The 25948-nt window shown below is 36.7% G+C and overlaps 1 long non-coding RNA gene across 1 annotated transcript; it reads right to left on the bottom strand.

Moving 5' to 3' along the window:
- Window positions 1–25948, bottom strand: LOC123665664. Its single transcript, XR_006745096.1, has 2 exons — window positions 25911–25948; window positions 1–60 (listed from the first exon to the last, which is right to left on the bottom strand). It is a non-coding gene; the product is annotated as an uncharacterized LOC123665664 (long non-coding RNA).

The following is a 25948-nucleotide window of genomic DNA, read 5'->3' as shown; positions in this document are numbered from 1 at the left end:
GCATTGGCATAAAAGTTTATTGTAGTTCACAGGAAAATTTTGTGGGACTTTAGTATGAGACTTAGGGTTACCCAATGAGAGCTACGTGAGCAACAGTGTTATTAATCCTTTTGTTTACATGTTATAGAGTGTGCCGCCGGCGCAAGGCTCTATATTTATAGTGAATACAAATAATGTGACAATAATACTAATAGGGTCAACTTTTTTTTCTAGACACAGGCGGCCCTATTTTGTTGTAAATTTTATTTTTGACGTCTTTTTTACCGACCATTTTACATAAACGAAATATAAATTTGTGGCCTTTTATGCTCGATGCTCGATTAATATATATATATATTTTTTTTTTCGTAATTCTGTACCTTTACTAATTCTTAGAAAAAATATTCAATATATTATTAGGTTTTGAAACAATTTTAGCAATATGTTAGCGTTAAATATTTGAACATAAAATGAATTTTACTTTCGTCTATGGCTTATTAATATTGTTCATTCATTTGCTCTTTGTGTCACTTTACTATACTTACAATATTTTTTTTTTTTTTTTTTTTTTTTTTTTTTTTTTTTTTTTTTTTTTTTTTTTTTTTTTTTTTTTTTTTTTTGATATCGCAGGGTAACCCATTTACGGGTGATATCCAGGATGCCCGGGTAGGCATTCATAGACCGTATGTCGGCTTAGCACTTGGGGGTGCACTACCGACCAAAACCCCTGCGGGAGCCTTCAGCCGCTTTAATTGGAGGGTCCCGGAACTGCAGGCAACAGGATCCCTCCAGCGACAGGCTGGCCTCGGCGAAAAGACCAGACTTCTCCTCCATGGGACTGTCCGGCTCACCTCTGAACAATCCCGACGACGCCATGTCTAGCTGGACCGGGTTCCCATCCCGGCCCGACATGGGCACAGGGGCGTTACTGGAGACGCATTAAGTAGCGCCTCCTACGCACCCCCGTTCGTCGCCTGCGGACGGAGGCCTCGTCGGCGGCCCCCTCTCTCATCCGCTCGTCGTTCTCCTTCTGCGACATTACTGTCTCGCAGAAGGAGACCATCGCCTTCCAGGACTCGTCGTCACCGAGCATCGCGGTGATAACGCTCGGCAGTGACAAGTCCCCTCCGAGGACTGTCGTCAGATCGCGACGTAGCGCCGCCCATCTCGGGCACACCTCGAGGGTGTGCTGGGCAGAGTCCACCTCCGCGCCACAATCGTGACATTCAGTCGTCGGCTCCCTTTGGGCCGTCCGACACAAGTATTCACCAAAGCAGCCGTGCCCGGTGAGAACCTGCGTCAGACGGAAGGTGAGGGGTTTGCGCTTACGGCGCATCCACCGCTCAAGGACAGGGCGCAAGGCAGCCGTTACGCGTGTGCCATACGGCTGCTCCACCAGGTCCTCCCCCCACCTCCGCATTAATGCTTCTTGCCCCATCCGGCGCACCCGTAGGATCCCGTCCAACGTGAGGTTCTCACCGAGAGCCCTCCTACCCGAGACGTATGAGTAGGTCTCGGCAAGGACCTCCGCCACGAGCTCCCACGGGGGGTCGCCAGCTAGAGCAGTAGCTGCAGCCCACGATACCGTACGATACCCCCGAATCACCCTCACCGCGATGATCTTCTGCGCCGACCGCAGTGCGGCCTTATTCTTCGCAGTGAGGCGATCCGCCCAAACCGGGGCACCGTACGTCGCCATACTCCGGCAGACTCCGGAATATAGCTGCCTGCAGGCGGCGCTGGGTCCTCCGAGGTTCGGGAGGAGTCTGCCCAGTGCACTCGCCACCTTCACGACCTTCGGTCCCACCATAGCGAAGTGTGGACCGAAGGTCCACCCTCCGTCAAGGATGAGCCCTAAATATTTCATTTGGGAGCTCATCCTGACCCTCCCCTCTCCGATCTGCAGGGTAGCCCCCGGTGGAGGTCCCTTGCGTCCGGTCCCACGAAAGAGGAGGGCTTCGGTCTTTTCAATTCTGACACGAAGCCCCAAACTCTTTATGCGGCTGATCACGAGGTCGAGTCCGACCTCAGCCAGCCGCGCCGCCTCCTTATAGTCTCGTCCCCGGGAGTAAACGAGAGTGTCATCCGCGTAGCAAATGACACCCATCCCGGGGAGGAGACGGCCTCGCAGGACCCAGTCGTATCCGATGTCCCACAGGATCGGGCCCAGCACCGATCCCTGTGGGACACCGCAGCCGACCCGCCGCCACTCCACGGACCCCGACCGATTTTCGAGGCCTACTTTGCGATCGGAGAGGTACGCCTCCAGCAGCCGCCCTAGATACGGGGGTACTCCGAAGAATTTGAGTGCCTCCCGAATCACTGCATGCGGGAGGCTGTTGAAGGCGTTCGCGATGTCCAACGACACCGCGAGCACCACCTCCCTCTTGTGTTCCGCTTCACCCGTCACCGCCCGTAAGCGTTTGAGGGCGTCGATGGTCGACCGGCGCGCTCGAAACCCGAATTGGGATTCCGAGAGTCCGGGTCCCGAGCCCTCCTCCAGGTGCTGAACGAGCCGGGAATACTTACAATATTACTCTATTATCTGTGGTCGGAAGTACGCCATATTTGTTTACTATTTAGGACTCTTCCAAAAAAATAGAATATACTTAGGTAGTTAGGTATCACTTGAACGGCTTGATACGTTATGACACGATACGTTATGATAATATAATAAGTGTTATGACGTGGTTGTTATATGAAATTGCATGACTCGGCAGATATCTAATCTAAGATTATATTTGTCGATCTGCTATAAATAACTTTATAAGCATTCACGCTTACTATTGAATAATTTTTAACTGATTTCAAAGAAAAGGAGTAGGTTCTCAAGATGACGACGACAAGTTTCTTTTTTCTTTTTAGTTACTATGACCTCATAACTTTTGCTGGGAGTACCGATTTTGATGATTCTCGTTTTAGGTGAAAGCTGATGTTGGTCTTGTAGTCTCATTCATTTTGGCATTCAAAATTTAAATGCCATTTGTATAATTTCTACCTTCTAGTAAATTCTCTTTACTAAGGTCATAACCATTTAAGTACGACAAAAAAGACTATAAGCTTAAATATATCATATGATTTAAAGCAGGGGCTCCCAAACTTATTTTGTCTACTGCCCACTTTGAGAATAAATTATTGTATGGTGCCCCCATTTTTTCACCAACTTAAAACCACTATAACCTCAAATTAAATTAATTATTGCGAACTATATTAGCGGAGATTAAACATTAATTATAAACGAGATTTTTACTATAACCCTCAAGATTTAACTTGAGACCTGAGCGCAGTAGGTAGTGTAGTACACAGCGACGCTCTGAGTGCCTAGTGCGAGTTTTGTTTAATCCGTCTCGCAAAAACGGGCGTAAACTTTAACTTCGTTTTGTATGGGAAATTCGGCATTTCAACCTAGTTCTCGCGTTTGCCGCTAGATGACTCTGTATCGATTGTACCGTATACTATTCTTTATCGTCTAGGCTGCAGTGCTTAAATTCCCATGCAAAATAATATTCATGTATAAACGCGTTTCTCTCATGTTTTTGTGAATAAAACTGGCACTAGGCACTCGGGTCTCAAGTTAACTCTTACGGGCTACGCCTGCCAATGAGAATGCTTATTGAAACTCCACTTTATAGTATTTAGACAGAGTATCTTTTATTCAAAATAAAACAAACATAATCGATTTTAATATAAAAAATAATATGAAGGATGATTTAAACACCCCCCCCCCCTCCCAAGCCTCTACTCAACGCTACCATTTTTTTCTGGGTCTCTTACCTTTACCCCCTGCAGCGCCCACAAGGGGGCGTTATCGCCCACTTTGGAAAAGGCTGGTTTAAAGGAATGTATTTCTTTTATCGAAACCCGTTTCGAAGTACTGGTTGTATTTAATAATGTTCTTAAAGAGTGACTCTCATTTTTTACTTCGAAATTCCACTTAAATTTGGACAGTTTTATAATGAAAGCATTTTAAACTCGTTGATAGTAATTATAGTTTTAAACTGTTGAAGTTAAATTTTGAAATAATCATTGATGGCTGTAGCGTGATCTTCTGAGGTTAGGGCACAGCAGGTTTCCTATTCAAAACATGGAGCAGCCCGCCTGGGGTAGTACCTACACCTTACAGAAGATCACAGCTAAATAATATTGTTTTCAAGTAGTGTTGTGTTTCTGTTGGTGGGTAAGGTGACCAGAGCTCCTGAGGGGAATTAGGGTATAGAATAAACTTGTCGATGTAATTGAAGTTGGTTTGTTTTCATTTGCAAGCAAAAACAATTATTTAAATAAAATGTAACTCTTCTATGTATGTATTATCTGTGCATTTCTCAACTGTTTTGTAAGTCTGTCATATCAAGTTGTAACATACGGAGACATAATAAAGTACACAACTACACACATCTTTTCCAGTCTAGATACTTTGTGTGTTTTATCCCAGTACGATTTACCGTATAAAGATATATATAAACAAAAAAGACAGAGTGATTTATGTGTGTGTTGCACAGACGGAATGTGGATCCGAGACTTGTTAATTGATGAACTTGCACGGCTGAACGTACAGTGTAATGTTTTACCACGTATTTATTATATTTTATTAAACCGTGAAGAAAAAATTTTGTACCCCTTTTTACGAAAATTGCACGAACGGAGGAGTATGAAATTTCGTACACTTATAGTTGATATAGAGAAGGAGTGCAGAATGCTAATATTTTTTTGATTGTGCATAAAAATAGATTAAATCAATTACAAAAAAAAAAAAACATCACACACACCATGTATTCGATTCACATACGCACTCTTTTATTTATTATTGTAGAAGTATAGTCTTTGACAAGAGAAACCTTTATAATGTTCAAAGTTATAATTTGATTTAATTATGGTCAAATTTCGACCACTGGGCGACCAGAAGTTGAAGAGATTTATATTTAATCATTATCAGAATACTATATATAGACTAGGATGTAAAAGGGTCGCAGTAATGTTTTTGATTCAATGCGTTTCCTATTTACTAGAACAGGCTTGTAACGATAACGGACTTCCTTAAGAGTGTATGCTACCTCAAATTGCTTATTTTCCACTCGGCAGGATGTCCATATCTTCCAAACTACTGAATATTTAAGTTTGAAATTTATGTATGGTAAAGTTCAGGACATAAACTATCTTTCATATGTTTCGAAAACACGATTCCATAAATTTTTCTCGATACAAAAAAATCGTAAAATTGTCTCTATTTTTGTATTGAAACCTTAATATCTCAGTAAATATAGAAGTTATGGACTTGAGATTAAAGCATGGTAATTAAAATAAGTATGAAGAACATTTTATATGTTGCGTTTTTTAAAAAATAACTATTGATAATGTTTGTGGGGAGAAAATACATATAATTCGCGCGATGAACAACCAAGCGCTCTCAATTCTCATGTGTTTTTAGTATGGGTGAAATCTGAATTCGAGCTGAGGTAGTGTAGCCCCTTAAGTTAGACATTATATACAAGCTGACCCAGAGACTGACGAAGGGACTGGTCCACAAGTTTAAAATCGCTCAACGTACAATGGAACGGGCTATGCTTGGGGTTTCTCTCAAAGATAGGATTAGAAATGAGACTATCCGCGAGAGAACGAAAATAACCGACACAGCCCACAGAATTAGCAAGTTGAAGTGGCAGTGGGCTAGTCATCTGTGTCACAGGACCGATGGCCGTTGGAGTAGACGGGTCCTGGAGTGGAGACCGCGTCTTGGCAAACGCAGTGTGGGACTTCCTCCGGCCCGTTGGACTGACGATCTACGTAAGGTTGCCGGTGTAGGCTGGATGAGGATTGCGGAAAACCGGGTTGTCTGGCGCGAATTTGGGGAGACATATGTCCAGCAGTGGACTGCCATAGGCTAAAGTGATGATGATGAGTACGCCCAGAGAATTTCATCATATGTTTCTAGTAAAACTTCTTTACGCACGCTCGACTTGGAAAGTAAGCTGGTGAATGAGTGACGAGAGCATAACGAGAAAAATTGATGGGGCGAAGCGAACGAAAATTGAGAGGAAGATATAAGTTGGATGGAGTTGAAGAAGTTTTACTTCTGTCGTGTGGTCTAAGCATACACATTATTATTATTATTTTTTATTTTTTTATACTTTATTGTACACCACAAATATATTACAAACAAAGCATAAAGATCGGTCACCAACCCGCCTGCCCAGCGTGGTGACTATGGGCAAAGCACATGAGTTCACGCTATTTTTGGCGTAAACTTATGGAGGCCTATGTCCAGCAGTGGACTGTGATAGGCTGTAATGATGAAAGCATAAAGATAGTTACAGACAGTGAAGTACAATGGGCGGACTTATGGCTAATTAGCCATTTCTTCCAGACAACCCATACATAATAAGGAAACTTATTATCTAAATTGGGTTGGTGGTTTTTTTTTTTTTTTTTTGTTATTATAGCGTGCTTTTTTTCCAGTCCTGTTTGTGTCCGATTAGGTGCAGTCGTGTGGGAGCCATACTGGTTCATACATTTCGGCGATTAACTTTTATTTACATAAATACATTCTTGTATGTATATAAAAACTTAAAAAAGGACAAATAAATGTGACGCTTAACAGAAACTCGAGGATTCCCAACTTAAAAACAAGATGTTTCCTGCTGTGCACTCAATAAAATCATTCTTAGTATCAAATATCTATTAAAATCAGTTGAGTGGTTTTAGAGCTTGACAATTTCAAATATTCAATTCCTAATAAAATAAACATAAGTACCAATTTTCTTCGTTAACTGAGTTAGGGTACAGCAGTAATTTCCTGCTCAAAATATGGAGCAGCCCGACTTGGGTAGTACCTCGACTTTACAGAAGATCACAGCTAGATAATAAGTACTGTTTTCAAGCAGTGTTGTGTTCCTTTTCGTGAGTAAGGTGATCGGAGCACCTAGGGGGGAATTGGGGGTAGTGTAGCTAATGCGATTGTAATAATTCTGGTCTTGCAGGCGTCTATAAGCTACTGTAATAGCTTACCATCAAGTGAGCCGTACGTTTGTTTGACGACCTATTAATACATATAAAACAAGTTATAAATATAAATATTTATATAATTTACAATCAATTTATATACTCTATCTCTGATTTAATTTACTTAAGGTAATATCATAAAACGTACATTTCATACAAATTGTATCAGAAATCTATTACAAGCCAGCAAACATAGATAAACTCCGATAACGTAATTATCTAATCGCTGTAACTATTAATTATATATAAAAAAAGTTATATCCATAAATTTGTATCCATTTTGAAGGTTATTTGAATAAATAATTTATGAGATAATGTCTATGACACGCGAAAAATACGCGCGAAAAAAAATCGTTTCCTCGTGTCGTAGGCGCGTTGGGTTATTTATATTTTACCAAAAGCCCTTTGCTTGCGTCATCGCATCGTCTCAAGACTGCGGAAATAGCGTAATGACATAATTCAGTTGTTAGTACTAATTGTGTTTGGCCAAATTGAAATGGGCCAGTGTATTGTAGTCATTGTAGATTAATTTAATGAGCCTTCTGATTTATTTTACTATGTTAGCCGTTAAACTTGTTATTTTAGAAATAAGTATTTTTTTTAATTATAATCTCAATAATTGTGTTTGCGGGCAAACGAAAAAAAAACCGACTTCAATTATATCGAAAAGGAATACCACGTAGGTAGACGAAATTAGTCAAGTAAATACGCATTTTAAAAAGATTACTCCAAAAGTTATAATCAGATCTCGATGAAATTTAAATATTACCACACGATAAACATCAGCTTTCGATTAAATTAAAAATCATCAAAATCGGTACACCCAGTAAAAAGTTATGCGGTATAATACAACGTAGGTCGACGAAAAAATTGTCAAGTAATAACGCATTATTAGATATAACTCGAAAAATTGTTGTTAGATCTCAAATAAATTTAAATGGGGTTTAATTGACACACACCACCTTTCGATTAAAAAAAAAATTGTCGAAATCGGTCCACCCAGTCAAAAGTTTTGAAGTAACATACATAAAAAAATACAGTCGAATTGAGAACCTCCTCCTTTTTTGGAAGTCGGTTAAGAACATATATTTATCAAAGTATTTATAATATTGTTTTCTAATGTTTACGCAATATTCACTCATTATAATGAAACAACTTTTTCGGATATTATCGTTGTTTATTAAATTTTTTAGATGCCCGACGTTTCGCTTACTTTACAGCAACCATGGTCACAGGCGTCCTCCCGCGATAAAATCCGAAAAAGTTGTTTAATTATAGTATTTATAATGTTCATCTCGCGAGTTACCGTATCGAAAACGGTTTTCTTATTATTATTTTTTAACCGACTTCCAAAAAAGGAGGAGGTTCTCAATTCGCTGTATTTTTTTTTAATGTATGTTACATCAGAACTTTTGCCCGTGTGGACCGATTTCGACAATTTTTTTTTTAATCGAATGGTGGTGTGTGTCAATTGGTCCCATTTAAATTTATTTGAGATCTAACAACAATTTTTCGAGTTATATCTAATAATGCGTTTTTACTTGACTATTTTTTCGTTGACCTACGTTGTATTATACCGCATAACTTTCTACTGGATGTACCGATTTTGATATTTCTTTTATTGTTAGAAAGAAGATATCCCTAGTTTAGTACCATGATAAGGAAACCAGGATCTGATGATAGGATACCAGAGAAATCGAGGGAAACTCTTGAAAATCCGCAATAACTTTTTACTGGGTGTACTTATTTTGATAATTCTTTTTTTTGTTGGAAAGAAGATATCCCTAGTTTAGTAACATGATAAGGAAACCAGGATCTGATGATGGGATCCCAGAGAAATCGAGGGAAACTCTTGAAAATCCGCAATAACGTTTTACTGGGTGTACCGATTTTAATAATTTTTAATTTAATGAAAGTTGATGTTTGTCATGTAGTCACATATAAATTTTATCAAGATCTGATAACTACTTTTTGAGTAATCTTTAATAACGCGTATTTACTTGGCTATTTTTTCGTCGATCTACGTTGTATTACTCGTCGATGTAATTGAAGTCGGTTTTTTTTCGTTTGCGAGCAAACACAATTATTATTTTGCAAAATATGTTCTCAAGTCTACAATGTATATAAAAACTCTTATTCTTGTGATTTTTTTGTGATACTTCGTATCTATCGAGGTCAATTTCGCGAGATATCGTATTGTGTCAAGATAAAACCTAAGAAAAATTTAGGTGAAATCTCGCGAAATAGAGATTTTAGTCTCAGCCAGGCAAGTTACTATACATTTCAACGCTGCTAATCTAATATCATATGTAGCATATATTTTTAATAGCGCCTGGTTTCGTTCCTGCTGATGTATAATAGCACAGTTATGCATTAGCGTTGCTATTTACTTTTTCTAGGCGACTGATTTAATTTTGGAATACCCTCGTATTGTATTACGTCGCGGTTCACCTTAGGGGGTAGTTGTGTCGCGACGCGCGGGGTATGCTAGGGTATATAAGCCTCAGGGCGAGTGTTTGCGGCCTCTTTTTCCCTTTTTGCTCTTTTCTTTTTTTTTTTGGGTTGGTTTCTCTCGCCGTCATGGGATCTGAGTGCAATTAATTGTGGGTGAGTCATTGTAGTTCTTATAGGTTTCAGTTTTGCTTTAGTGTAAGGTGATTTTGTGTGTTTTGAAAAAAAAAATTAAGATTTCTGTAGGATTTTTTTTACTCTCTCTCTTGTTGTCTCGTGTTAGGAATTGTGGGTGACTCTCTAACCCAACGAACAATTTTTTAACACGTAGCACTGGCGCCCAGCGTAAATTCTCTAATATTTAAAATTATTTGTTTGTCGGTGAATTATTTTAATTATTTTGTTGTGTAGGGTATTGCATTGGCACTCAATTTTCTTTTTCTTATTCCTAGCAAGTGTTTTCTCTGGGTATGGAAAGGGTCTTGTTCTTGTGTCTTTGTGTGTTTTGTGTTTTGTGAATTGTGTTAAATTATTACTTTTCATTTTTATTAATTAAATTTGATTACTGTTTCGTTTAGGTTGTGTATTTATATTAGTATGTTTAAAATTTAAAGTTAATATTTAAAAGTTTTTATTTGAATTTAAAAGATTTGTACGAACGTAGTCACGGTTTTTGCATTGTTAATCGTTCCTTGATAAAAAATTTCAGTTACCTACTTTTTGTATTAATTATTTCTTGCTCAATAATTTTTGCCGTAACTAAATTTTTTTTGACTACCCTCTATTAACGAATATTTTTGCTTACTTTGTATTTCTTTGTTACATTTTAACATTAATTTAAATCGAACTTTTTTTGTACTTTTTGTTTCGTTTAAATTTTATTATTGTGCTACGATGACTCACTTAATAAAATTCGTATCCCTGCCTAAGGCTGAGTTAGAATATGAGGTGGTTGTTCGGAATGAGAAGCCAGCTGCCACGGTTTTAGCTTTACGTAAACAAATATTACAATTATCGGAATTGTTACCGTCAGAGGAGATTTTGGTCAGTCCGTTGGATATTATAACCGATTTGGGCGGTATTAGTGACACCTTGATAAAAGTGAAATCAATTATTAATTCTAATTCGAATTTTAATAGTTTATTGAGGGCAGAGAATTTGTTGGCTCATTTGTATCATAGGATTGGCAGATTGGATGAGGATGAGGTTAAGAAGAATAGGGACACTTACGATTTGTGTGTTGATCAATTTAATAATTATTGTGGGGTAGTTAATAAATTAAAATCGTCTAATACATCTCCATTTCTTACAGTTTCTTCGTTATCATCTAGTAATCCCTTGAATGTAACGGTTCATTGTGATCATAACAGTTTAGGAGATTTAAGTAAAATTAAATTCGACGGTAAATCTTGCGTACGCTCTTTTATACGCCGGGTTACGGAACATTGTACTATTCATCGCATTGCGGATGACAAAGTTCTATCTTTTGCGTTACAGCTGTTTGTTGGCGATGCTTTAAAATGGTATAGGAGTGTGTGTGCTGGGGTTTCAGATTGGAAAATAGTTTTAGAATATTTGCGTAGGGACTTCGATAAACCAGATTTTGATTACAAATTATTAAGGGAAATTCAAAATAGAACTCAGGGGGTGAATGAGTCTATTGTAATTTATTTGGCTGTTATGGATGAAATGTTTAACAGATTGACTACTCCTCCTGAGGAAAAATTTAAATTAGAAATTTTATTACACAACGTTAGACCTTGTTACGCAGGGATGTTAGCGTCATCAGATATAACGTCAATTGATCAGCTTAGGAATGTGTGTCGTAATTATGAGAATGTTCAAAGTAGACTTTTAGATTTTCACGAACCACAGAATGTCTCGGATGATTTAGTTGCACCTGATTTAGCTTATAATACTGGCGTTAAAAACGTTTTTAAAAGTTCATTTAAAAAATTTAATTATTCGAATAATTTTAATAATCAGGGGTATAAAAATAATCGTTTTAATTCTGATCGTTTTGTTCCTTCAGCGCATAAATTCTCTCGTCAATTTTCGTCTCCTACTAACTCGTCTTACAATAATTCTCATACATCATTGCCGACTCAGCGTAAACATTCTGTGCCTAGTAATAATAGCAATAGTAAAATTCAGCCGAGCATTAATTCCATCGGTGATCGCGCGGCGAACCGTACTGTTTATTGTCAACGTTGTAAATCGTTTTCTCACTCTTATGCCGATTGTTTTAAGGATCGGAATGTTGTGTTTTGTTTTGGTTGCGGAGAGCCTAATGTTAAGCGTCCCGATTGTGTTAAATGTAAATCGAAATATAATAATGGGGTTAAAGATTCAAAAAACGAGTAAGTTGGAACCGAGTTAAAACTAGTAATAATGTTAATTTTTCAAAATCTGATTGGGATTCTTGGCTTAAAACAATTTCAATTTATTTTTTATCGTATAAATTAAACTCGGTTCTGTGTAATGATAATGGTATTGAAAATAGGCCTTATGCCGTTATACATATAGATGACATTAAGTTGTCGGGTCTCTTAGACACTGGTGCGTCTATATCAATTTTGGGGGGTAATTTTTATAAGGATTTCTTACAACGAGGTTATACTCTTTTTAAAGATAACATTATTTCTGCGGTTGTGGCTAACGGGAACAAGTTGTTTTCTCTTGGTTACTTGTGTTTACCGGTTGCGTTCGAAGATCAACTTCATTTTATAATTTTTTTTGTTTTTCCGGAAATTAATTCAGATATCATTTTAGGCATTGACTTTTGGAAAATATTCAAAATTTGTCCGAAATATATTAATTCAGTTAGTTTTAAACAAGAATCTATTTTGTGTAATAATTCGGATGACGTCATTACGAGTTATGAACATTTAAATAGCGATCAGCGTTCAATTGTTGATAGCATTATTAATCAGTTTCGTTCTGTTTCTTTTGAGCGTAAAGGTTTAGGGTTGACTACCGTGGTTACTCATAGAATTGATACTGGGGATGCTGTTCCCATTAAGCAAAGATATTATCGGATGTCTCCTGAGAAACAACGAATTCTTTCGGAGGAGGTTGATAAGATGCTTGAGTTGGATGTCATCGAACCCTGTCAGAGTGAGTGGAGTTCTCCGGTACTTTTGGTTCCTAAGGGAAAGGATACGGGTAGCTATCGGTTATGTTTGGATAGTCGGAAACTGAATGCGGTAACCAAAAAGGATGCATATAGTTTGCCTTATATATCAGAAATTTTAGATAATCTTAGGGATGCTCATTATTTGTCAACAATCGATTTTTGTAGTGCCTTCTTTCAAACTCAGATTCAGGAATCGGATAGGGATAAAACGGCTTTTTATATTCCGTCACGTGGTACATTCAGGTTTAAACGTATGGCGTTTGGTTTAACTAACGCACCTGCCACTCAACAGAGATTAGTAGATAAGTTGTTTGGAAACCGTTTCGGGGTTAAAGTTTGTTGTTATGTTGATGATTTAATAATTGCAACCGCGGATTTCAATGAACATGTTTCTATTTTATTACAAATATTGGAAATTTTAAAAGAATGTAATCTTACTATTAATTTTGATAAATGTCGTTTTTTTAGGAGTCAGTTGAAATATTTGGGGTATGTAATCGATAAACACGGGTTGCGTACGGACCCGGATAAGGTTTCTGCAATAGTTAATTTTCCCACTCCAACCAATGTTAAGGGTTTAAAACGTTTTTTAGGGACAGCGTCGTGGTATCGTCGTTTCATTAAGAATTTCAGTACTTTGGCGGCACCGTTAAATAAATTAACTTCTACTCGTAAGGGTGCACCTCCATTTAAATGGACGGAGGAGGCGGATTGTTCTTTTAGAAAGCTTAAGGAGTGTTTGGTCTCTGCTCCTGTTCTCAGGTGTCCTAATTATAACGAACCTTTTGAAGTTCACACGGATGCGAGTAGTTATGGGATTGGTGCGATGCTCTCTCAGACCTTTGAAGGGAAAGAACATCCTGTCGCATATATGAGTAGGTCATTTACCAAGCCGGAACAAAATTATGGTATTACGGAACGGGAAACATTGGCGGTTTTGGCAGCGGTCGAACATTGGCGTTGTTATCTCGATAATGGTAAAAAATTTACAGTTTACACGGATCATAGTGCCCTCAAGTGGTTTTTATCATTGTCAAACCCGTCGGGTCGTCGTACTAGGTTATCAGAGTTTAACTTTGAGATTAAACATCGTAAAGGTTGTGATAATGTTATTCCTGACGCGTTGAGTCGTTCGGTTCCCGTGCGTAGTATATTTTCAATTTCAAATTATAAAGGTAATGATAAATGGTTTCGTAATATTTTTAATGGCTGCGCTAATAAGCCAGCATCGTTTGAAAATTATTGTATTAAAAATGATAAATTATTTAGATTGTCTAAAAATAAAAATTATTTAACATCGGAGTTTGATTGGAAGGAGGTGATTCCTATGGAACATCGTTCGGAAATAATATCAATTAATCATGATGTACCCACTGCAGGTCATTTGGGTATGTTTAAAACTCTTAAAAGATTAAATTTAAAATACTTTTGGCCGAAAATGTACAAAGATGTTTTAAATTATGTCAATAATTGTTCTAAGTGTCTAGAATATAAAGCTCAAAATCATTTGACATTAGGTGTCATGGGTCGTCCTAAGAATTGTGTCCGTCCTTGGCAGGTTATTTCAATTGACATTATGGGTCCATTGCCTATAAGTAGAAAACAAAATAATTATATATTGGTTGTAACTTGTTGTTTTTCAAAATTTTGTTTAATTTTCCCTATGAAGCGCGCAACTTCCAAAGTAATAATTAAGTTAATTGAGGATAATGTTTTCTTAGTTCATGGTATTCCACAGTCGGTAATATTGGATAATGGTACGCAATTCATTAGTAATGAGTGTATCAATTTTTTTAAAAGTTATAATGTTCCTAATGTTCATTTTACTCCACGTTATACTCCACAGGTTAATCCGGTTGAGAGATATAATCGTACTATTTTAACTTGTATTGCATCCTTTGTCGATGAGGATCATAGATCGTGGGATAGGTACTTACCTCAAATTCAATTTGCAATTAACAGCGCGGTAAATGAAACTACGGGTTTCACTCCGTCCTTTTTAGTTTTCGGTAGGGAGTTAGTGTCGTGTGGTTCGCATTATTTGGACTCTGATAGTATAGAAAATATGATTTTTACTCCTCGTGACTGTTATGCGGAGAACTTAGGTCAGTTGGCGAGTATTTTCGATAAAGTTCAATTTCGGTTGTATGCCGCTCATTTAAAAAATACTTCAAGTTATAATTTGCGTCGTAGGACTGCGGAATTTAATGTTGGTGATCTTGTTTATAAGAAAACTTACTTCTTGAGTGATAAAGATAAATACTTTTCTAAGAAATTAGCGCCTAAATTTATCAAATGTCGAATTGTTGGTAAAAGATCTCCTCTTGTATACGTATTACAGGATATGAATGGTAAAGATCTTGGGGTTTGGCATATTAAAGATTTGAAGTTAACAGGAAGTTCTGGTAGTAAGGGTAATTGATATTGTGTTTTCTTTTTGTTTTAAATCTATATTACGTATTCCATTTTTGAGACGGGTGATGATCTCATTTTTTTATTTTGTGCTTATACAAGTACATGACTTATGATAGTTGTGTGTTGGGTACATCTCTAATGTACTTTTGGTGTTTATTTTTGTTGAGTTATTCCACTGAGCAATAACTTAATTTGTGTGTGTTGGGTGCATCTTTAACGTATCTGCTCACTCATATTATTTTGTTTAAAGCCTACGCCATAAGTTGTTGTCGTTGTTGTGTTACAACTTAACTCTGGAACGGGTGGCGATTCCACATATTATTTTATTCTATCGAATATATATTCGATTCTAATTGTGTTATGCACATTCTAAAGCCTACATCGGGAATACGGTATTAAATATGGATTAAAAAAAAAAAAAATTGTTAAATTAAAAATTTTAAGTAGCTGCTGAGTGGTGCTCATTTATAGACCGTCACTCTGAGTGTCAGGGCGTTAATTGTCTAGGTCGGTTAACGCACATTGATAGTTGAATTTCAGGATGTTGTATGTTAGTGACGTATGATTGGGTCGTAAGACAGTGTTGCAGTGAATTCAAAATTATATGTGGTGTTTTTGTAATTCGATTATCTCTCATGATTAATCTATCAAAAAAATTTTTTTTTCTCTTAGTATGGAGTTAAATTTTATAATCCCTTCCTGAGCTTACCAGATTCTCTCCTTACATTAGTTTTTTTTTTAGAATTTTGCCAGAGATGCAAAATTCTTCTCTGTCGGGGGGGGTATTGTAGCATATATTTTTAATAGCGCCTGGTTTCGTTCCTGCTGATGTATAATAGCACAGTTATGCATTAGCGTTGCTATTTACTTTTTCTAGGCGACTGATTTAATTTTGGAATACCCTCGTATTGTATTACGTCGCGGTTCACCTTAGGGGGTAGTTGTGTCGCGACGCGCGGGGTATGCTAGGGTATATAAGCCTCAGGGCGAGTGTTTGCGGCCTCTTTTTCCCTTTTTGCTCTTTTCTTTTTTTTTTTGGGTTGGTTTCTCTCGCCGTCATGGGATCTGAGTGCAATTAATTGTGGGTGAGTCATTGTAGTTCTTATAGGTTTCAGTTTTGCTTTAGTGTAAGGTGATTTTGTGTGTTTTGAAAAAAAAAATTAAGATTTCTGTAGGATTTTTTTTACTCTCTCTCTTGTTGTCTCGTGTTAGGAATTGTGGGTGACTCTCTAACCCAACGAACAATTTTTTAACACGTAGCACATATAAGGGAACAATTTATTCAATTAATAAAAAAAAGTTTGAGGTTTTTGTCGGTACTTCTCAGTAGGTTTCATTTTTAATCTGCTGATAGCTTTGCTATATTATGTATGTTATGCAATTGTACATAGCATACATACTAGCTGACCCCGCAAACGTTATTTTGCTATATATGTTATTAACTTCCTCATACCCCCCCCCCCCCCAGTTATAACTTAGGGGGATGAAAAATAAATGTTGTTCGATTCTCAGACCTACCCAATATGCACACAAAATTTCATGAGAATCGGTCAAGCCGTTTCGGAGGAGTTTAACTATAAACACCGCGACACGAGAATTTTATATATTAGACTAGCTGTGCCCACGGCTTCGCCCGCGTTGAAATCAGTGTTTCGCAAAGTTTTCCCGGCAAACTTCCAGTGAAACTCTCATAAAAATAGGCTTAGCCGTTCCATAAACCTTCCTCTTGAAGCCCTCTCTCCATTGGTGAAACCGCATGAAAATCCGTTCAGTAGATTTTGAGGGAATCGATCACATACGCTTTTGGAGATTTTGTTTTATAATACACTAACTGTTGCCCGCGAGACTACGCCCGCGTGGTTATAAAGATATGCATTACTATTAAAATGCTTAACGCAAATTATTTTTTTATTTCAGTCACTTGAAATGCTTATCACTCTGAGTAACTTTTTCAAAGGCACAATTTAGTATAATTTAATAGTTATTTTCAGGCTGTATATGTTTCATACAAACTATCAACCCCAATTAAACCCCGTTAGCGGTGGAATATCGTAAAATCCTTTCTTAGCGGACGTCTGCTAACTATAATCTACCTCCCAGCCAAATTTTATGTTTGTCCAACCTGGATGGATAGACCATCCAGCGGTTTTTGAGTTCTTTTGTATGTATAGGTTACGATGCATTATTTGGACACCTTTTCACCATCTATAGAGCATATATTTTAAATTTCAAGTCTCTTACTTCAAAAACATAAGACTTTCATACAAACTTCCGACCCCCGTTTTATCCACTTAGGGGACGATATTCGTAAAATCAGTTCTTAGCGGATGTCTACGCCCTATAAGGAACCTACCCGCCAAATTTAAAGTTTATAGCTGTTATAGTTTCGGAGGTTTCGTGATGAGTGAGTCAACCTACCATCCCCCGTTTTAACTCCAAAAGAGAGTTGATTTCTAAAGATAGGTTATTTGGTTACCTTTCTACCATTTATAGAGCATACATTTTAAATTTCAAGTCTCTTACTTCAAAAACATAGGACCTTCATACAAACTTGCAACCCCCGTTTTACTCCCTTAGGGGTTGAATTTCGTAAAAGCCGTTCTTAGCGGATGTCTACGTCCTATAAGGATCCTACCTGCCAAATTTCAAGTTTGTGTAGGTGTTATAGTTTCAGAGATTTCGTGATGAGTGAGTGACCTTTCGCTTTTATATATATTATATTATATATAAAAATATTATATAAATTGTATAAAAAGTTCTATCCTTTAATAAAATTAAGAACACATGAACATTTATGAAACTAATAAAGTTTGAAATACAGTAATTATAATGCTTGACATATATAGTAATGTAATATAATAACAAATGATAAGAAGGTAATTTAAAGAGTCAATAATTGTTTGCTCGCTAACGTAAAACAAAACGACTTCAATTACATCGACAAGTAATACAACGTAAGTTGACGAAAAAAATTAACAAACACACTAGTCGTCACTACGATTTTCTAGGGTTCCCCTCGATTTCTCTGGAATCCCATCATCAGATCCTGGTTTCTTTATCATGGTACCACCCCTGGAATATATCCTTTCCAATAAAAAAAGAATTATCAAAATCGGTTCATAACTCCTTTTTTGAAGTCGGTTAAAAAAGTATTTAATTGTTGTTCTAGTTGTAAGCGAGTCCTTGACTCGAGTTCGTAGTGTCACTCATATGTCACTGGAATTTGGGTTATATTAGATTGATGACTTGTTTCTGCTTATATACGGGGACATCCATTATCATATCCGAGGGGGGATAATCGAAAATCTCACATCAACTTCAAAAAATATAAAATAATACAGACAGAAAGAAAATTTTTTTAAGTGTCCAAATTGCCCGCTAAAATAAATCTCATAATCATTAAGTTTTTGCTTTGAACTTTATTTAATTTAAATAAATTAATTATAGTATACTTGAACAATTTATTATTTCCCGTCGATCTCACGTAAGGGGAGGGGGGGGTCCAGGCAAATCTCACTAAATCTCACCTAAGAGGGGTCTAAACTGATCGGAAATAGGCTCACGTAATTAATGGATGCCCCCCTAATACAACTATCAAGTAGTGTCGTGCTCCTGTGGGTGAGTGGGGAGGGTCGGTGCAGTAATACGCTAGGGATGGTTCTGTTATCGCGTCTATACGCTAAGGTTACGTTTACCGTACGCATCATACACTTGTTTGATACCCCAGTGATATACAAAAAGGTGCTGTGTGGCTACGGCACCAAAGAATATAGCCACCCCCTCTCTTCCCGTACGTGTCCTAAGAGGCGACTAGGGCATAACAAAGTTCCACTACCACCTTGGAACTTAAGAAGCCGACCGATGGCGGGATAACCATCTAACCGCTGGCTTTGAAACACACGGGTCGACGACGGACAGCAGCGTCTTATGTGTGACAAAGCCAGCCCTGCGGTCACCAACCCGCCTGCCCAGCGTGGTGACTATGGGCAAAACACATGAGTTCACGCATTTTTGGCGCGAACTTGTGGAGGCCTATGTCCAGCAGTGGACTGCGATAGGCTGAAATGATGATGATGATGATGATGATGATAATACAAAAAGGTGTAGGATACTATGATTAAAATTTCATGGATAAAAATCTATATATGAATGTCTGTCTGTATATCCTTTATAGAACCGTAAACTATGCATTTGAGCATGTCATGATTTTTAACAAAGTGTTGTGCATGAGCCTACACAGATTTCTGAGTTTGTACGACCAAAAAAATAAATAAAAAAAAGTTTAGCAACGCGCGCACGGTATGCTCGTTAATTAATAAATTATAATATATATTTACCGTCAAATATATAGATATGATACATGATATAATAACGAGTCGTTCAAATAATCAGCAATAAACTGTTGTGCCAGCGATCGATTCCCGTTTATGACGGATCTTTGTGTGGAGTTGTAGACCATACAGATATTTGCAGAGGTTATGGCATTTATGTTTGTATTGTGTGTGTGTCTGGATTCCCGACACAGGGCTTTAAACCCTCGAACATTGGGCTCTTCTATATTTATTTTTTAACCGACTTCCAAGGAAAAAAGGAGGAGGTTCTCAATTCGACTGTATTTTTTTTTTTTTATGTATGTTACATCAGAACTTTTGACTGGCTGAAGCGATTTCGACAAATTTTCTTTTAATCGAAAGGTGATGTGTGCCAATTGGTCCCATTTAAATTTATTTGAGATCTAACAACTACTTTTCGAGCTATATCTAATAATGCGTTTTTACTTGACGCTTTTTTCGTCGACCTACGTTGTATTTATACCGCATAACTTTCTACTGGGTGTACCGATTTTGATAATTCTTTTTCTGTTCGAAAGGAGATATCCCTAGTTTGGTATCATGATAAGGAAACCAGGATCTGATAATGGGATCCCAGAGAAATTGATGGAAATTCTTGAAAATCCGCAATAACTTTTTACTGGGTGTACCGATTTTAATAATTTTTAATTTAATCGAAAGCTGATGTTTGTCATGTAGTCACATACAAATTTTATTGAGATCTGATAACTACTTTTTGAGTAATCTTTGATAACACGCAGTTACTTGACTATTTTTTCGTCGATCTACGTTGTATTACTGTGCTTCTTGCCTAGCTAAGCCGTTGACCTTAATTTTTAATCTTTCTTTAAACGTTTTTGGCACTTTTCCTAGTATCTGGAAAGAAGCGTTAGTTATACCCATTCATAAAAGTGGTTCCCGTGGTCGGATTGAGAATTATCGGCCAATCTCAAAATTAAACTTATTTTGTAAAGTCTTCGAAAAATTAGTATACCAATCTATAAGTCCGTTAATTCTCTCTTCGATCCCGGATGAGCAACATGGATTTATGAAGAGGCATTCTACTGTAAGCAATTTAATGGTATTCACAGATTACATCTTTCGCTCAATGGATAGTGGTATTCAAGTTGACGCTATATACACAGATTTTGAAAAGGCGTTCGACAGGGTTGATCACGTAATTCTGTTACACAAGTTGCATGCCCTGGGTATAAGAGGTGACCTTTTTAGATGGATAAGCTCGTACGTAACAAATAGCAGTCAAGCCATAACCTTGGGAAGAGTGCAAAGTTCTTACGTTTCAGTTATTTCTGGAGTTCCTCAGGGGTCTATACTGGGTCCATTACTCTTCAATGCGTATCTCTACGATATTGGTTCATGTTTAACTTACTCTAAATTTATAATATTTGCTGACGACAAGAAGATTTATTTAAAAATTAATAACATCACTGATTGCCACAAAATACAATGTGACCTAAATAATCTATACATATATTATTTAACTAATCGTATCACTGTAAACACAGCTAAATGTCATCAAATTACTTTCACTCGTAAAAAGAATCCTATATTATATACTTATGCTATTAACAATGTCCCCATCGTAAAAGTCGATTCTGTTCGAGACCTAGGGGTGATACTAGATTCCAAAATGACTTTTGTAAATAATATCGATACAATAATTTCTAAAGCATATAGTCAACTAGGTTTCATATCACGAGTTTGCAACACATTTAAAAATACAGGTTGTATCAAAATTTTATACTTCTGCTTCGTTCGAACTATACTGGAATACGCTTGTAGTATATGGGCCCCTGTATACAATGTACACATCGACAGGATTGAATCACTCCAGAAAAATTTTTATAAAACTTTTAAATTTCAAAAGTTACAGAATCTGTCCCACCTATGTTGATTCATGTAAACACTACCAAATAGAATCCCTATCCCAACGTCGTAAGCAGTACGATATTATCCTATTGCATGATATCGTGAGTGGGAAAATAGATTGCAGTGAGCTTTTATCCCAGATTGAATTCCGAATACCATCAAGACGCTCTAGACATATTAAACCATTGTTCCATACACCTCTAGTAAGAACTAATTACGCACGTAACTCGGTCCTCTGCCGTATTGTCAATACGTATAACACGCACTATCCAAACTTAGACCTGTTTTACCTAAGAACGAAGACGGCACTTAAAAAAGAAATCAAAATGATGCATTTTTCGTAGTATTATCAAAAATATTCAAAACCAGCACCTACAGATTTATACACAAACCCACACTAATACACCTTCGTCTTACATGCACACACCTACACGAACACGCATTCACCTTTTCATGTCTTACACTCACCTCTAACTGCAGTGGAGGAGACGGAACATAGCCGTTTACTTTTCATTACTTTCTGTTATTTTTTAAATATAGTGTCTAGTTATGTAATTTATAAAGAATAATATTTTTATATATCAGTGTGATCCTATTTTGGCCATATTTGTAAATTATATTGTAACATACTATTGTAACATAACGCTGTCGGATTGCCTATAAAATAAATAAATAAATAAATTACTCTTCGATGTGATTGAAGTCGGTTTTTTTTTTGTTTGCGAGCAAACACAATTATAGTCAAACAAATTGAAAAACCCGTCTCGAGTTGAATAATATGGGTATAGTTAATAATATTATGTTTAAAAGGCTATTTATTGGCTAAATAGGCTGTAAAACATCACGCTGGAATAATAATATAAAAAGGACAATTAATAAAAGTCTGAACATAATCACAAATATCGTCTAGTATTTATATACGTGTATAGTAATGAAAGGGCGTGTATCGATACATCTATAGATCACGTGCTGAAGTATTAACGCCTGTCGTGTTGACACGTGCGCGTGGGCGGGTGGGGTTAATCCCCCCCACCCCCCTCTTTATTCGTACAAGGTTAATTTCTTATAGTTACTAGATATATGTACCTTACGTGAAATGAAAGTAGTTCAATAGAAATATTAAATTACGTTGTTAATTTTAGTTGTTTTTATATCAATAGCCTCGTTGCATTTTAAATGTTTATGGTTAGTACACGATAAGAATGATTATTATATTGCTTAAATAAAGTATTATCTATAGTAATGTAAGTAAGAAAATTTGTAGTTTTTTATTTGGTCCATAAACTCAAATTAATTTTCACTGTTAATTTTCTATTATTTATTTGTTATTACATATTGTAGGCTATTTAACATCACGGTCGTTTGTAGTGAAACAGCAGCCTTAAATGTTTTAGTATTTGATTTAATTTTCAAATTATTATTTAATATTTTTTTAGGAATTTTAATACATTTAATTTATATCGATGTTGAACACAGATGTTAAGTTATTATCATTTTTATTGCATAGTTTTACATTAATTACTATTAATTTATTTTGTTCTATATTGGCGTAGATGTTTGTGGCTCTCCGGTAGTAGGTTGACACCGTGAGTCCGAGCGTAACGTTTATTTTTATACCTATGTATATATGTATAATATATACTTATATAATATTTAAAAATATATGTATGTATCAGTCGGCTGTTTCCTATTACATGGCCGTTTTAATGCCTATCTTACGACCGTGTGACATGTCAAAGATATTCATTTATTGAAATAAGACCTATAATAATCAGTATTAGTATTCTAGACGAATTTAATCATTTATATTTACTACTGCTCAGTCTTTATATCCTTAGCTAGATGTTATATAGCCAGTTATATCACAATAAACAGACTTGCCATAAATCCTAATGTAACATTAATATACCTCTGAAATTTCAATACTTACACAGATTTATCGCATACAATAAAATTAATATTACATCATACAATGACAAACACATACACTTATCGGCTTATGTAAATAACACACGCTAGGTATCTCATAATTATCTAATCTATTAATATCACTTGAAGCATCGCTTTCGTTATATCAAACTAAATTTCCGGGAAAGCAAATATTTGTTGGGGACCAATGGGGGTGCAATGTGTGATATGGTACGTTCTTAAACATCACACATTTTTAAAAATGATTATAAGAACACACATATACAAAATGAACATATTAAATCAAGTGCCTATGACAGTTATGATCTGCTTGTTATTGACAGCAGGACGAGACGTCAAGTGAACATGAAGAAAACACGTGCAATAACGAACGACGCGACATATGAATTGATTGAGTACTCTCTCATGCCATGATTCAATCATATTTTATTATACGGTAACTACCATAAAATGAGAGCATACACAAACTAGTACTCACGCACACTCGGACCCACGCTTGCACGCACGCACTTACACACATACGAACGCACAACACGCGCGCGTGTCCTCGCACACACTTGCACACGCACGGAAAATGAGCGTCCGTACAAACGAACTTGCACTAAATCTCAGTCTGTGATCAAGGACGTCGTAGTCGGTAATTATATATAGGTAGGTATCCATCACATTTTATCTTCGTATACTAACGTATACTAACTACCGCATGCAGTTCTGACACTATTTCGTCTAAAATCCTTTGACACATAAGCTACATTACAATTTTACGAGTAACTTCAAAGATTTATCTTAATATTTCAGTGACTGTACTTGTGTACGGAAGTTCCCTTACTGCCGATTGTCGGTATATTTGTAATTGTATAAATATTTGTATCTGGTTTTGGCGTTTTTATTGGATGTTTATCTGAGCATACAATATCATTAATCCGCCGGTTGTTATCATAAGCACCCGATAACGATCAGTATAACATCATTGAGTGCTCGGTGGCAGAGTGGGGATCGCTTTGCGCGTTACAGTTTTGTCAACAAAATTTAAAATAAATAAAATGTAAGCATTAACTACTAATTACATATACCACTTCAAGTGATACCTATTGCAGTCCATTGCTGGACATAGGCTTCCCTAAGTTCGCGCCAAACATCCCGGTTTTCCGCAGTCCTGTCGGGAACTGAGGGCCGAAATTTCTCTCGGCGAATCTATGGTACAATCTTCAAATCTATATGAACATAATTGTGTTTGCTCGCAAACGAAAAAAAAACCGACTTCAATTACATCGACGAGTAATACAACGTAGATCGACGAAAAAATAGTCAAGTAACTACGTGTTATCAAAGATTACTCAAAAAGTAGTTATCAGATCTCGATAAAATTTAAATGTGACCACATGATAAACACCCGCTTTCGATAAAATTAAAAATTATCAAAATCGGTACACCCAGTAATAAGTTATTGCGGATTTTCGAGAGTTTCCCTCGATTTCTCTGGGATCCCATCATCAGATCCTGGTTTCCTTATCATGGTACCAAACTAGGAATATCTCCTTCCTAACAAAAAAAAGAAATATCAAAATCGGTACATCCAGTAGAAAGTTATGCGGTATAATACAACGTAGTCGACGAAAAAAGCGTCAAGTAAAAACGCATTATTAGATATAACTCGAAAACTAGTTGTTAGATCTCAAATAAATTTAAATGGGACCATTTAATAAAACACTTTTTCGGATTTTATCGCGGTTTATTGTTAACTTTTGATTCCCGACGTTTCGGATACTTTACAGCAACCATGGTCACGGGAGGACTGAGGTGTCAGACGTCCCAACGTTACAAAGTTATTCGAAACTACCCGACATACATCAATATCTTATATAGTCCTATCTACGCAGAATGTGCTAATTGAGTCTTTAATCTGTGGTGAATTATGCTTGGTTTTTGATTTAATTATATTAATAATGGGGTCCCAAGCAGGTGGTAATTGCCAGCCATCTTCTCTATTGAAATTTGGATGTTTTTTAATTTCAATAGCCTCACGGATCATCCTTGGTTGGAATCGGTGTTCTTTTGCGAGGATCTGTGGTTTATCGAATCTAATATATTAGCACATTCTGCGTAGATAGGACTATATAAGATATTGATGTATGTCGGGTAGTTTCGAATAACTTTGTAACGTTGGGACGTCTGACACCTCAGTCCTCCCGTGACCATGGTTGCTGTAAAGTATCCGAAACGTCGGGAATCAAAAGTTAACAATAAACCGCGATAAAATCCGAAAAAAGTGTTTTATTAAATGAGTAAAATTCGCGTAAACATTAGAAAACATTAAATGGGACCAATTGACACACACCACCTTTCGATTAAAAAAAAAATTGTCGAAATCCACCCGGTCAAAAGTGTAACATACATAAAAATAAAAAAAAATACAGTCGAATGAGAACCTCCTCCTTTTTTGGAAGTCGGTTAAAAACGAGTGTGCTTTAGACCACACGACTGAAGTAAAACATGAAAAAAAAATCGATACTATTAACGAAAAAAGAATATATATATGGCGATATGAACGTCGCGGGCTCAGTTAGTTTAAAATTTTATTTCATTTTATTGAAGAAGGTAAAACTTCTTTACGCACGCTTCACTTGGGGAGTAAGCTGGTGAATGCGTGACGAAAAGTGTGGTCAGGCGAGGCGAACGTAAGTTAAGAGGGAGATAGATATAAGTTACTGAAGATAGAAAGAGAGAGAGAGTTACGTTTCGTAAGTTTTACTTCAGTCGTGTGGTCCACATCACATCATCACCATCATCATTCCAGCCTATTGCAGTCCACTGCTGGACA

Source organism: Melitaea cinxia, chromosome 24, assembly GCF_905220565.1.
Source record: "Melitaea cinxia chromosome 24, ilMelCinx1.1, whole genome shotgun sequence".
NCBI classification, from domain to species: domain Eukaryota; kingdom Metazoa; phylum Arthropoda; class Insecta; order Lepidoptera; family Nymphalidae; genus Melitaea; species Melitaea cinxia.
Note: the sequence above shows the minus strand (reverse complement) of the source record. Positions and strands in the feature narration are given on the sequence as shown.